At 41.5% G+C, this 15,745-nt stretch overlaps 1 protein-coding gene across 11 annotated transcripts in view; it reads right to left on the bottom strand.

Moving 5' to 3' along the window:
• The window catches only part of Eri3 (ERI1 exoribonuclease family member 3), a 133,080-nt gene that overhangs the window by 100,958 nt on the left and 16,377 nt on the right, over positions 1-15,745 (bottom strand). The gene's annotated exons all lie outside the window — the stretch shown is intronic.

The raw sequence follows: 15,745 nt of genomic DNA on the forward strand, positions 1-15,745 counted from the left end.
ACATACACAACATACACACTGGTCCCCCTGAAAAATAAGATATTTAGATTTCCAAGAGCCAACTCTGAAGTGCATCCCATCTGAGTTGGGCTCATTTGACTCCTGAATTTCCTTCCACAAATTCTTCCCTTCCACTAAGTAGGAGAAACACTTCCCCCAATAGAAAGAGCCCCATAGCCTAGTGAGTTTGGCTGCCCTGGTATCTAAGGAAACAAATACAGCCAGCTCCTCACTAACAATGTTAGCTGGGCCCACAATGAAATTTAACCTGTGACACAACTGTACTTTTCATTTAAACTTTCATTTGAGAGAAGCAGTGTTTGGAGACCTGCAGTTTGTCCTGCTAATAAAGACAAGTGTTGGGACCTTTAAGGATGCCATTCATCTTTGGCTTTTATTAAATTCAATTTTCTTAAGCCCATGATACATTATGAAATTAGGAGTTGACATTCCTCTGGAAACAAAAATATCTATCAAACATAAATAGAAAAAAAAACTCCTCTATTACCAAGAATTTATGGCTTAAAGTTGATCTCTTTCCACTTTTTTACAAGCACATGGTTTGTTTTAGATATCTGAAATGCTATTATAGACCTGGAATTTCATTAGTATTTATTATAAAATTGTACATACTCCAGCTCCTGCTCTGACCAGCCCTAAGTCAGCATGCCCAACCGACTCCCTAAAAACTTGGCCTTCGGGTTTCCCCACTGCGGGTTAGTATTCAAACGTCCCTCCTGCTGGCTTCCTTACCTATAGGGAAATGGAGCTGATCGATGTGCTTGAACTCAATGCCACCCTCCCTGAGACAAAAAAACAAGCCACCTCAGCTCCATGTGGGGAAAAAGGCATGGACCCCTTTGATGCCTGGACCCACCGACCAGGACACATCAGACTGGGCCTATCATAAACATACCTTTCTGATGTTGCTAGCCCATCAGTCAGGAGTATTCCCCAGTAACAAGAGGGACCTTTCAAGAGCCAGTCTCAAAACATGACTGCAGGAGCCCTTTGGCTGCACAGGAATTGTTAACAATGAGCCTGCACATTGGCATATTCATTTAAGCCACTGAAGATGCAAAAGAAGAGCTCTTGATAAAAAGCCTTCAGAGAAGTCAGAGCAGAAAGAACCTCACTTATGTATTTCTTATCTTCCCATACCATTCAGCAAGTACAGACTTGAAAATATTGGGCCCAACATCCCAATCACGGAAGAGGAGGCCTACCTTGCACCAAACTGAGGTCACTATAGCAAGTGTACCTAAGTCATGCCAAACACTTCCTTGACAGTTTTTAGCTGATAATGATTAGAGACATAATCCCAATACTACAGGTTGATAGCATCGTTTCCAACCAAGGATTTGTGAAGATGCGCCCAGGTCCCAGCTTCTAAGTTCAGTTGCTCGGATAATGAAACTATTATCCCTGTCCCTCTCTTTTCCCCACATCCAATTTCATCATTCCCCGAGGAAGAATTCTTTTCAGGAACAGTTGAATACTTGGGCAATGGCAGCACCAGAAAGGAAAAAGGAGCCAGTTTGTATTTACAAGCCCTCTTTCCTGCCCCTAATAACAGCTTCACAATTCCTTATCTTCATATGCCATTTGCACTCAATTAAACTACCTGAGTACCTACTGACATCATGAAGTGTTGGAGTGTGATTTAGAGATAAGACATAGTCTCTGCTTTAGAGAAGTACATGAACTAGTGAATATAAAAGATAAGTGAGCAAATAATGAACAGTACATTGTGATAAATACCTTAGTGGAGGGACATACAAAGTGTTATGCTTTTCTACTTACAAAAGTGTGCTTCCACATACATTTTCTCGTGACATCCACACCATCAGTAGGTCATAAACCAATACTATTTAGCACCTACTATTTACCAAGCAGGGACTAGATGAAAACATAGAGATAAACACAATGAGATGTGGTACCTCTCCCTGAGAAGCTCAAAGTCTGTGAAAAGGATGCAGAGTAGTCAATCTCCAGGACATGTGAAAAACAAAAGCATCTTATATCCTTCCATTTACTATGTACTCTGTGGCAGATGCTGTGCTAGGTGCCAAAAGGGAACAACTCACAAGGTGGGAATGGAATCATTACTATCCTTATTTTCATAACTATGGCCCAAAGGAGGTAAGTCACTTACTTATGTCTATATTGCCAGTAAGGGGTGAAGGTGAGATTCCAAATGGGAAAAAGTAGGGCTAGCAAGCTTTCAGAGTCAACAAAGTCTGATTCTCTTAATATGAAGGGCTACACTCAGTCTTACTGTCTCCTGGAAAGAGAGGCTGTTCTCAAATTATAACAACAATGTATGAGGATTCCCAGGCAGAAAGTTCCAGAGAATTGCCACTGAAAAGTCTCCAAAATAGTTGGAGCTGCATGGATGACTCTAGGTTATGAGTTGAGGGAGGGCAAGAACCTTGAGCCTTCAGTTTATATCCTAGATCTATCTGTTCTGGTCCACAATCCTCACTCTCAATGTTGTTGAGCATACATACAAAGAAGCTAACAAGTAGAAGACGGAGGAAGACAGCTTGTTTTTCCAAAGCATAAATTCTTCTCTGCCTGAGCTGATGTTTCCATGATTTTCTAGCTCTAACAGAAAACATTCTGCTTTCAGGGGACCTTCCACAGGTCACAGGGGTGATCTACCTGAGTGGCAGAGCTAGGATTCAATATAGAGATATATAACACTCTAAAGTCCTTTCTCCTAGATCAACCACTCTCTCATCCCTAAGTGGTTTCTTCCCTCAACTGCTACAAACCACTAAGTTACAGTTTCACCTTTAACCAGCTACCAAGTTTGTCCGCAGCCAAGGGTTTCAGGGAACAGAGGACTTTTGGTGCTAAAATAGGGATAGCTAAGCACCTACAAACTACCTACACTATTAGGTTGTCCAAGGGCAGAGCAAAATATCCAAAATGTTGGTCTGCTGATAGTGGATGGGGAACTGGCTACAAGTTGACAATTGAGGAAAAATCCTCAGAATTTCAATTTGTCAAGTATCCAAGGTTTCAAACCTATTGGAACTATTGTCTCTCTCAATAAAATGCCAACTACAAATCCTCTAAAGGGGAGAGAAGACAGAGAAATAAAAGAGAAAAACCAGGCAAGTATTCATTCACCTTTACCTTTTTAAGTGAGTTGAAACAGAGGTTTTAAACCCAGGTGCTTTAAAATTGCTCAACTAGGAACCTCAGATTCCACTGATAAACTGAGGACAAAACTGAAACAGCATTTCACAAGAAATTTCACCTCACCTTCAGTAGATTATAAGAAATAAATGTGTAGGTTGTTTTGGGGTATTCAAATTCCCTTTCACTGAACTGTCTGCAGCAATAAGATTATATTTGGAGCTGGGTACAGTGATGCATGCCTGCAATCCCAGCAACTCAGGAGGCTGAGGCAGGAGAATCACCAGTTCAAAATCAGCCTTAGCAACTTAACGAGGCCCTGTCTCTAAAAAAAAAAAAAAAAAAAAAAAAAAAAATTAAAGAGGGCTGGGAATGTGGTTCACAGTGGTCAAGTGTCCCTGAGTTCAATTCTTGGTACAAAAAAAAAAAAAAAAAAAATATATATATATATATATATATATATATATATATATATATACACACACACACACACACACACATACATACATACATAGAACAACAACAACAACAAAAAAAAAAAACTGATTCTAAGCAGAAAGAACTAAGATTAGACTGCTGGAATTCATGACAATGGTTAATAGTGGAGCATTCTAGCCCTTTTTTCCAAAGCATAGATTCTCCTCTGTCTGAGCTGATGTTTCCATGGTCCTATCTGAAATAAGGGAATGAGTGGATCATTTTTCATGGCTTTTCCCTCTTAATCTAAAAAGGAACTGGCATTTCCTCGATTTGAAGACAGAAACAGTTAATCTATTCCTTCCCGTTTGAAAAAAATTCCAAAACGCACCTGCTCCTATACTGAAAAGTTCTGATAAAATCCAAAAGCAACATCACACCTCAAGACAGAAAAAGGAGCACCTGGCACAAGATGAGTTTTATTCAAATGAGTGGTTTTGAATAAAAATCCCATGCAAAGGCTTGCCCTTTCTCCAAAGGAACAAGGGGGGTCTCTGGACCATAGGGAAAAGGTGATTTTGGACAGTGGAAATAAGGGCTGCACTGGGCAATGGGGCATGGTTTGCTTAACAGTTTCTCTCTTGGAGGAAAAAAAAAAAGACATTTTATGCACAAGGAGCTTATTTCTTAAACAAACACTCGTGGTTTTGATTTACACCACAGCCTGCTCCTAAATAATTTATGGCGGGTTAAATTTATTGCCGAGCCCTGGCTGGCTGCAAATTCGAATTGCCAAATAATTAGATTTTAGGGCAAAGCTTATAAATTACCCGTCGATTTGTCCGGACTTGTTTGTCAGTTGCTTTGTGCTTCGGGTCATCTTTGGCATTTGGCTGTTTGGGTTTTAATTGCTGATTTACACTTTGACAGATGAGAGCTGATGCTCAAAGTTTCAGAACAAGGAATGGTACAAAATCAGAGCTTTAAAGGCCTGATTTTTCACCTGTATGTTCCACTCCACCCATCCTCCAAGACCCCAAAGCAGTTAAAATATAGAAACAAGGGTGAAAACAGACACTGCTATTCTTTATTGGAGAGGGTGAGGATACAGAGTGAACTATAATTTACCTTTACTAAAATCAGAATTTTTCAAAACAACACAATATCAATAAGTGAAGGGAAGCAAAAGCCTTACAAACCATATCCTCACCTAGAGGTGTGCACACCTGTGTCTCCCTCTATATGCAGGTGACACTGAAACAGCTTCAGTTCAAACATTTTTACATACCTGATAATACATAACTTCAGATATCAGTGGCCTTTGTGAAGCTGACCCTTCAGGACAATAAACAACCAAATGATTTCTTTGTAGCTACTTGCATATATTTGTCATGTAATTAATTTAAACGAATCTTAGTTGTGTGCAGGAGAGGTCCCCTGAAGGCAGCACTAAGGGCAAGCATGGAAATGGAATAGGGTACTAAGCCCAACCTACCATTCCAATGGAAGACAAACAAATCTCTCTGGGCAGTGCCCTGACTCTATCCACTATGTTGATAGAGGGCTAGATGGCTCTCAATATGCTTCCATAAAAGTAGGGTCTGCCTTCCAGCCTCCTGCTGTACACCAATAGCTTCCCACAATGCCATGGGTCAAAATAATATTGGTAGCAGAGGATGTATGGGTCAAAATAATATTAAGTACTAATCCCACCAATAAGTATCAACACGTATAACTACTATATGCCAGGCACTGCTCTGAGCACTTACACGTATTAGTTAATTTTATCCTTCTATAATATTGGTTCTATAATATTGGTATTATTATTAATTGCCTTTTACAATAAGGCAACCGAGGCAGTAAAGAGTCAAAGTAACTTGCCCTTGGTCACACTGCTAGCAGATGATGAAGATAAGACTCACATCTACACAGTCCAGTTCTAGAGTCCACGTTTAACCAACATGTTAGATTAAATAGCCTCTTCCTCAGTTCCTCTCACTCTGGAGGCCCAAAGTCTCCACTCTGGGAATTGGGCACATGCATTCAATGCCTATTCAATTATTTTCCCCCTAAAGAGCTGGGGGAAAGTCATGTAATTTGCTCAGAATCACAAGATGCATCAGAGGCTTGATTAGAGAATTACCATTTTTCTAGTCAATCCAAATACTGTCCTAACAATTCACTGGCTGTGGTTGAAGAGTTGGGGGTAACAGGTGATCAAGACAGAACCAGGTTCACTCAGGCACACAGAGAGTTCTGGTCAGGCAACTTGGCTAGGAGCCCAGAGAAGCTGGCTGGGATTCAGGAAGGCCTGCTCAGTAATTCCCATCCATAGAAACTGCTGATATTTCCCCATAGGGTAGCTCACAGATTCCCTGTTTTTCTGTCCACATCTGATGGCCAAAAGTCAGTACAGAAAATGGGCTGACATGACAGATTTAAAAAATCAAACTACTAAGCAAGAATATACAGTCTGTCATCCTGCCCACTGTGCACTGAACCCTTTTCTCACACATTAGCTCCTGGGATCCCACATCTCCATTAGCTGGCAGGAATTACTCCCCTATTTTATGGATGAGAAAGTTAAGGCAGTCAGAGGTTCTCAAACCACAGTTCCTCATAGGCAGCATCTCATCACTTAGGAACTTGTTAGAAATGCAAATTCTGGCCTCTAACTCAGAAGCTGAGGCAAAGGGGGGCAATCTTTGTTTTAATCCACCCTCCAGGTCATTCTGATGCTCACTGAAGTTTCAGAAGTATTGGATCAGACTAGAATAGCATTTCTCAGTCTTCAGACTACTGAAGATCTTGTTAAACTGCAAATTCTATTTAGCTCTGGCATAGGGCCTGATATTCTACTTCTAATAAGGTAAAGTGGTCGCTGCTGGTTCACAGATTATACTTTGAATAGCAAAGGTGCAACAGTCTAGAAAATCTATGTTACATTCCTTGCCACAGAGACAGTGACCAAGTTAGAATCAGAACTCAAGGCTCTCATTTTCTCTCAGAATAAACCTTTACTCTGGCCACTTTTAAGCCCCCCTGGGGAAAGTCCTTTAGATCTGCCAACCATCCCTGGCTCTTGCCATCAAATTTCATCTTCCTTGATGCCAAGAGCTTAGGGAGAAAAACTGGCATGTCACATCCAGAACTTAATAGAGCAAGCTGTACATCTCTGTTAGGGAGCTATCAAGAGATTTCTTCATTGTGGTGATGCCTGCCACCTTAGGCAGACCTGGACATCAACTACCTTCACAGTGCTCAGCATACTATTCTTTGAAACTTCCAGAAGAACACCTTGTTTCTGTCCAAATGGACCATAAAGAAGGTTTGGATACCTCTTCTATGAAGAACTCTCAGACACAAGTCAGGAGCTTATCAAGTCTGTCTTGCCACTTCTAGTTCTAAGAAATGCTTCTCTAACACTGACCACAAATCTGGAACAGGATCACAGAAATTCCTGCAGATCATGAGGCACCAACCTGGGGACTCTTTGCCATTGTTACCAACACCCAATTCTACATCATCACCATGAGCTTCCTTTGGGGGCTTCCCCTGACAATGGTACTCTAGTCATGTTTCCTTTCCATTCAAAGTAGACTTTTTCAAAATTGCGTGGTTCAGCCCATTCATGAGCTCTTATCTTTCCCAGCCCCAACTAACTACCAATCCCTTTCAGTTTATCAGTTTGCCTTTTAATTCTACTGGTGCCAGGAAAAGTACCTATGAACAAGAAGACATTGTCCCTGGACCACAATCTCAAATCAGGGCTTTCTGCTTTATCATAATTTTGGAGAGCAAGATTTCAAGTTTTGCTGGGCATGGTGGCGCACACCTGTAATCCCAGCAGCTCTGGAGTCTGAGACATGAGGATTAAGAGTTCAAAGCCAGCCTCAGCAAGAGCAAAGCACTAAGTAACTCAGTGAGACCCTGTCTCTAAATAAAATACAAAATAGGGCTGGGGGTGTGGCTCAGTGGTTGACTACCCCTGAATTCAATCCCTGGTACCCCCCAGGCCAAAAACAATTCCAAGTTTTCTAGCTAATTTTTATCTTATCTAACCACAACTACCTACCTCTTCTAGTCTAATGGCCAAAAAGTGTCTCAAACAGATCTTAGAGGGGTTACTGCCTATACTACCACTAAGGATCTCACCTGAAACAGTTGCCCCCCTGTAAGTTCTCTTTGATGTGGATCTTAAACTCTGAGCTCCCATTTACAACAAGGTCCACTCCCTATCAATCTCTTGAAATAACAGTGCCTGTTACTTCCCAATAGCCCACTACAATCCAAGGAAGTTAAGAGCTAGATAAGAGCATGGCTCTCATGCTTTTCTTTCTTTCCCAGCACACCTAAGGGCTATGACACATAACTTCTATTTCCATCATCACTGCCCTAGTCCAGCCCTCTAACATCTCTCTCAAGTAATACATTCAAACAAGTTTCTCTACACCCATTTTTAACCCTTGGAACATCTTCCTCTTTGTTCCCATGAATTCCTGTTGCTATTTCTATTTTTTCCCTTCCATTCAACAACACATTTAAACTTCCTTTCTGGCTCACTAACTTTGCCCCCAACCTTACCATGGACTCTGCACTGTGAAGTCTTTACCTTGAGCAATACTAGCATCTCCAAATAAGAGCCTCTGCCAGCATTTAGCCCTCAGATCAGCCCTTAACTGGAATGGCTCCCCAGGAACTAGACACTGACCACCACACTAGAAGAGAAGTAGAGCCTCTCATGTAACAGAACTGTTCTGCTATTCACAGACCTTCCACATCTCTCACTGGCCCACTACATACAGAACAGGACCCAAACAGTAGCCTACTTCAAGGCTCCTCTACTTCAGAATAAAAGCTTCCCTGATGTTTGTCTCTTCCTCCAAGGTCTCCTTCCTGATCTGTCTCCTTTCTTATTCTCTCAGCATCTATCTATTAGGGCTTTGTCTATGGATGTACTTCAGACAAACCCCCTCTGCCTGGGCCAGCCTGCTCATCCTTCTGCTGCAGACTGGGGGGTGGGGAGGTCGGGGTATCAATCTGGGAAGACTCTTGTCTCTGACTTTTAAGGCTATGGCTCAGTTCTCTCAATTCTCAATTCTGGGGCTCAAAACTCATCACATAAATGAAAGGCTGTGGGGGCTTTTTAAGTACTGTGAACACCCAGGATAAGAGGATAAAAAATAATCATCCCAATGGCATCTTAATAAAAATGATGCAGGATCCTTTCTTCCAATGAGACAGAGATGGAGAAAGCATCTCAAATATCAGTTTCCTCACATCAAACAACTGAGCTTGGTCTACAAAAAAAAAAAAAAAAAGTGTAATCAATTGAGGGAAGAGAAAAGACAAGACAGGATGGAGACAGGAAATCCTTTGGACTTCATTCCCCCACCCACCCCTTTCTGACTTGCTGGCTTGCTTTCTATGGCTGAGCACCTGTTGCTGGAGCTCAGAGGTAGCACTCAATTCACACCCTCCAGTCACCTCTACATTTTCCAATCTTTTCTTGCAACCCAGACCCTCCTGCCTCTTCATTAATTCTTCATTCCACACAGCTCTTAATGTCAGCCAGCCAGCTGTTTAACTGTTTGAAGGATTTAAACCTCTTTGGTCTACTGAAGATGGGTCCTAGCAGATCCAAATCCAAATTCCCAGTATAAGGGAAGGGAGACAGTAACAGAGAAGTTACTGTCTCTCCCTAGAGACTTACCAGTCCACCTAAATGCTAACTTCAATGACAGCTGAGATATCTGATTGCTTCCCTGACAATGCCTCAGAGCCTCAGCTCACATATTTCCACTTTGACCCTCGCCCATTTTGCCCAGACTTTACAGGCTCAAATTCTCTCAAGCCACTTATAGCGTTCATATTCCCACAACATCCCAGTAAGAACTTCTATCTTGAAAATGAAAAATACCATATAACTGATATAGATAATCCAACCAACTCAACAGTGAAATATTCACTAAGTTCAAAGTCTTCATTCTCCCTCTCCTTAATTTTCAACTGTCCTGAAAACAAGCTTATAAGCAAGGTCAATTTTCTCAGACTTAGGTCAATTCATCCGACTTTTACTCTGTGAGCCCCTTCTTTTATCCCTGCTATAACAGTATGAGGCCTCCGGCCTACACAGCCCTCCTGGGTCTCCTAAACTTCTTATAATATAAAACCTATCACACATCCCACACACACAGACACAATAAGAATGGGGCTGATTACTCTCATTCTTTGTGTCCCCACTATACCAATACTTGCCTGTGTAATAATAATTATTATATTGCCTGATGATGGTCACAGGTTCCTGGACTCTGAGCTTCTTGAAGGTAAGACTATTTTTTGTCTTTATACCACTATAGGTGCTATCCCAAGAGCAAAAATAGGTCTTTTCATTATCTCTAAGGTGATGACAATGAAGTCCTCCCCATTCTTTTAGTTGATTTTGTCAGGTCCAATAAAAACTTTAAAAAGCAGCTCAGTGTCACTGTTATTTTACAGTCCCTGATTTCATTCACCATTTATCAATGGTCCTATTCTTTAGAGCTGTTCATCACACCAAACTAAGCCTAGTGCCTAACAAAATCTGCATTCCAACAGCTGTCTCAGCCCAGGGGAGGCCAGAGGATAATAAGAAGCTATGGGGGATGTTTCTTGATTTACACTAAATTATGTGGTGATTTTATTACCAGTGACCCAGTGCTCCCCAAGGAAAATTCTTGGTCCCACCCCCAGGCAACTCCATGGCCTAACTATACACCATGGCAGCTTAAAGGTATAAACCCTGGAGAAGGTGAAGAAACAGTCTGAATAAAGCAAATAAACCCACTTCCATGGTGCCTTGCTATGGCAAACACAGAAAGCAGCACCACCATGTATCGGTACTCCATGTCCTGAGATGTATGTTTTACCTCTATACTGTGTCTGCTCCAAATAAAGAAGAGTCCTTTAGCTTTCACAAGGAATTACAACACTTCCAAGGCCTGGACCCAGCAAATGCTTGTTCCCATTCAGAGTGTGCTAGTGAGGAGCTGGTAGGAAGAGTTGGAGGGTGGGTGTTATGGGGAGGCCCATCCCTGTGGGGGACCACCAGAAAACAGCAGCCTGTGGAAGGGGAGGGGGAAGCACCACATTTATGGAGGCAGTGACAAAAAGGACAAAAGGGCCTAGTGGGCCATCCCATTCCCACCATCAGCACTAACACCCAACAGCAGAATTCATTTATAGTGACCCTGGAAGAAAAGATGTGTTAAAACAGAGATATAACTAAAAAGAAAGGCAATAATTGGTCTGATGGGCAGGGGAGAAATTATTCCAGGAGTCGGAAGCCTGTGCAAGAACACTTACGGCTCACACAGTCGTCATAACTCAGCCCCCTCAAGCATTTTGTGCTCTGCTTATGGTGTTAACTTTAATGTCTTAACATATAACACCATCCACAGTAACACAAAATACTACACACGCCAGATGAGGCTGAATTATAGTTGCTGTGGGAAGCATAACTTTGAATTTCCTGATTTTGGTGCATTTAATCTCAACCATAATGTTACATTAACGTCGGTTTTGCATTTCATTTCCCAGTTTAGAAGAATAGCGTCAGCGTCTTCGCCTGTTTGTATAGAAAAAAGTGCAGGCTGACTGGGCCACAGGCAGAAGGACCAGAATTCAACAGCTGGGCACTCCCGCTCAAAGGCCTGGCCCAACCTGTCCCACTTGGAAGAGCTATTACTGGGATAAGCTTAATGGAAGGAAAAGGTGGGTTCTTTCTCTAGGGCACTGCCTTTCTGTTTACTTGAAGACTGAAGGAACCAAGAATAGAGAGAAGGGGAAAAGCTACCCATGCAGCAAAGAACAATGTTTGTCTTTGGAGGTGAAGGGGTGGGTTAGGGGATTCCTGACTTTCAGCTCTGAATGGAGCAGAAAGGGAATTGATAAAGTTTGGTTTGTAGGGATCTTAATCAATTTCCTGTAAAGTTTTCCAAAATACCTCTTTCACAAAAGACTGTAATAATGTTTCAGCTCTAGGTCATATTGAAATCCTCCAAATGCCTCTTTATATTATTCCTTCTACTCTATCACCATCAACCCTTCCCCCATCCTGCCCTCCAAAAATAACCTAGCATCTGGACAATTTTCTATAAAAAAGAAACTCTTTTACTCAGTAGTTCTAACTCGAAATGCAGATGGAGTCTCTTTAAGGTTTCTATAAAAAGGGGGAAAAAAAAGCCCCTGTGGACAAAGACCAAACACTAGAAAACTTCAACCCCAAAGGTCATTTTTCTCCAAAGTTAAGGGCACTTGAATACAGATGAGAAGGAAAACAGTAGGCAGGGCTGCTGTAGAGCATTGAGAAAAGCAGTACCCAGGAGCCTGATGGAACAGCCAGAGAGGACTCAGGGAGGCAGCAGCCAGGATGTCAGCTCCCCAAATGGGGAGAGCTGCGTTGCCCCTCCCTTACTAGCTGTCCAGACAGATGAGGTTACTTCCTCCTCCCCATGAGCCGTGGCCTATACCTCATTTTCCTCACTTACATTTACTTTTGTCTCTTCTGAACACTGAGGTGGTGAGAGAACTTGCCCTGAGGTTAAAGATGCACAATTAAAGATCCCACCAAAGCTTTCAGGCTGCTCTCTGGGCCTCAGGGTCAGAACAACTATCATTCGATGCACATCCACACCAAAATGAGCAAAGTGAACCCCTGCTAGTAAGGACAAAGAAGCCACTATTCTCCTAAACCAGATAAAAATCTACTTCTATATCAGGAAACAATTCCTAAAACAAGAAAGGAGCTATGTTCCTGAAACTTAGAGGCTTTAATACATTATAAATTATCTAAATTAACATTTAAGTGAAAAAAATGTTTTCCAATGAACAATAGTTTCATATTTGAGGAACACCTATCATGTTAATCTGAAGCAAAACATGTAAAACAAATAAAATGAGTGCAACAACCAGAACACAAAAGCCTATTATTGGCAAACCAACCACTGCAGTTTCACCTAGTTGAACAAAGTACAAAAATAAACAACAAAAATGATGACAAATGGAAAATACCAGATGTTTTACTATATTTATAACCAATATTGTTACTCACCCAAGTACGACAGAGCTTACACCTGTTAGATTTTCATGATGGCATTCCTTGAGGATAGTCCCAATAAGCTGACTCAGGGATTTCTGAAAACCAGAGACAGATGAGCCCATGCAAGCCTCCAAAGGGCCTTGGCCCAAAACCTGTTTCTGCCTCCTATGCACCCAGAGTCATGATGTACTCTAGAAGAATCAAAAGTATACTAGGCAGAGATCATGGGTATTGAAAGCTCTTAGGAGCTGGTCAAGAGAGGAGCTGTGATGGTTTTCATTCGTGATCCCAGTTCCACCCACAGGAGGCAGGCAAACTTTACCCATAAAGAATCTGTCAAGAGGAGAGACATCACTCCATTCTGAGAGAGCACTATAGAAAGCTGACCTTCTAACTGACTTGCATAGAACATTCTAGCCTTTTATTCTCTTTGGAAGTTCCTTCTCATCTCAAATTTCAAACTTTCCTATTTCCATTTAAATTTATTTTTGTCCTGATTAAAATGAAGAGCAAGTTATTATCATACTCCTTGGAACAACTACTCCCACATGATGAAGTTATTTAGTATGGATGAGAAATCAGTTGCCCAAAATGTAGTCCATTCCTCTTCTTTCTTACTAAATATCATTTTTTTGCCTGAAATGATTTTTGTTCCCCTCACCACACTTTATCCTTTTCCCCCATTTCCCATGCTGACTATAAGACCTAAAGAAACAGCACAGAGGCTCTAATGAGAACCTGACCTATAATGAACTCACTAGAAGGATGCTGTTCTACCTGAAACTAAAAATTTCAGTAATCTATTTTCTTAGCTTTCCCTGAATCCTATGATGAGCCTGCTACTTGCAATCCCTAAAGAAGACCCCCACACAAATACACCAAAAAAGAGGGGGGAGGCTTTAAGTTATTAATAACAACAGGTCTTAAGCTGCCTATCCCTTTTCTGAGGGTGATCCAAAGAGTAGTCCAACATAGATGTGTGGCCCTAAACTCACCTTCCTACCTGTTGATCAGAGCATTGTAGAGGCTTAATGAAGTTGAGATACATTACATTTATCACTTGCCCTAGATGCACTCAAATCCATCACTATGTCACAGCAAGAAGTTAGATTGATCTGACAAGATTTGCTCTTCTTCACAAACCCATGTAAGTTATTACTCAGTACCCCACGCTCTTCTAGCTGTTTGCTGATTGATTATCTGACGATCAGGTCAAGTATCTTCTCTGGAATCACAGTAAACTAACAGGTCTATAATTTCCAAGATCATTCGTATTCCCCTTTTAAAGATAAGACAGCAAATGCTTCTTCCTGAGTTCTCTAAAGCAACAGCTAATGCTTTGCTAATAATGAACCAGGGCAGCCAATTCCTTAAGTGCCCTTGGAATCACATCATCAGGGTTCATTGATTCTGGAGGTAATCTTTAATCAGGCTCAGATCCTGGTAAACAGCATGAGGTTCTAACTTAGCCTGAATCTGGAAAGACCTGGTGTCTAAGAGAAGAAAGTTTGTGATACAGTGATTTAAATCTATACTATATCTTCAGCATTGTAATAGATAGATATATAGATACATTAAAAGAAAAAGAGTTTGACAGAGAGATTAAAAGGTGACACTTAAAAACCCAAATGAGGGGCTGGGGCTGTGACTCAGTGGTAGAGTGCTTGCCTAGCATGTGTGATACACTGAGTTTGAACCTCAGCACCACATAAACAAATAAAATAAAGGTACTGGGTCCATCTACAACTAAAAAATGTATTTAAAAAGAAAAAAAAAAATTTGAGCTAGGCATGGTGGTACACACCTGTGATCCCAGTGGCTCAGGAGGCTGAGGCAGGAAGATTTCAAGTTCAAAGCCAGCCTCAGCAACAGTAAGGTGCTAAGCAACTCAGTGAGACACTGTCTCTAAATAAAGTACAAAATAGGTCTGGGGATGTGGGTCAGTGGTCGAGTGCCCATGAGTTCAATCCCTGGTACCCCAAAAAACCCAAAAACCTGAACAAACAAAAAAAACAAATGAGAAACAAATTAGACTCTATCTTCAGGAACACTGGCAAGACCCTCTGCAGGACATCAGGACAGAGCTAGATAATTATGAGTTTATAATCTATCTGAAAAGATAAAGGAACACACATCCATAAGCACATCCTAGAGGAAGCAGTAAGCAGCGAATACCATAACAGAGGAGCCAAACAATTATGAAGGGTCAGAAGAGGGATGAATCACATGTAAGAGAGATGTCTTGAATTTTAGATTCCTGTCCCATTAAGGCTTATTCAATGACTGAAACCTAATCTGTAAGGGAAATGGAGTGTTAGGACATGGTTCTCTGATTCTCAACTTAGAAGACTCTACTTAACCAAAACTCCCAACCTACCACACAGGCACACCCACCATGTCAGAGAAACCCTAATTGTTTGAGAAGGCAAAGATCAGACTTTACAGCACAGGCAGGAGCAAAAGTCAGAGAAAGTTAAGTGTGGCTTACTCCCAGGCTGTATTCCCTTTTATCCAAAGTTCCTTCTCTTAGGGTATTATCCATATCCAGCTTGTCTTCCAAGGCCTCCATAGGCATGATTCCAATGCCTCTGAGGTACACCATTATTTTAACAGAGAACAGGAAAGAGGAGAGGAGAAAGGAAAAAAGGGTTGTGATGTCTGCTTTAGGAGAAATAATTTATCATTCTAAAGACAGACCCATTTCTGGGGGAAGGGGGCATGAGAAATAAAGCCAGTTTATCTCTGAATGGACCCCCAAAGTACCCAATGCTGAAGGTCCTCTTCTCCTCTTCCTGCTTACTCCTACTGTAACCTGCTCCCAGACCAACAAATCTATGCATCCCCAAATTACATACTATATAACCTAGCCCTGTAGAGAAGAGTTACAGTCCTAGAGCCAGGCATATCCGAGGCTCATTGCAATGAACTGCCACATAGGCTCCTGACCACTTCCCTCAAAGCAACCACCAAGCCCTTAAACATAATTCAGCATAGTTGTCTCTCTGCTATTAATCCAAGCTTCCTAGCAGCATAACTTTTAAAGGTAAAAGGTCTTTTTACCCAGCTGGTGACTAAGGGGGGAAAAAAAAGCAAGCAAAAGAA

The sequence above is a fragment of the Urocitellus parryii genome, chromosome 11, assembly GCF_045843805.1.
Source record: "Urocitellus parryii isolate mUroPar1 chromosome 11, mUroPar1.hap1, whole genome shotgun sequence".
NCBI lineage: Eukaryota > Metazoa > Chordata > Mammalia > Rodentia > Sciuridae > Urocitellus > Urocitellus parryii.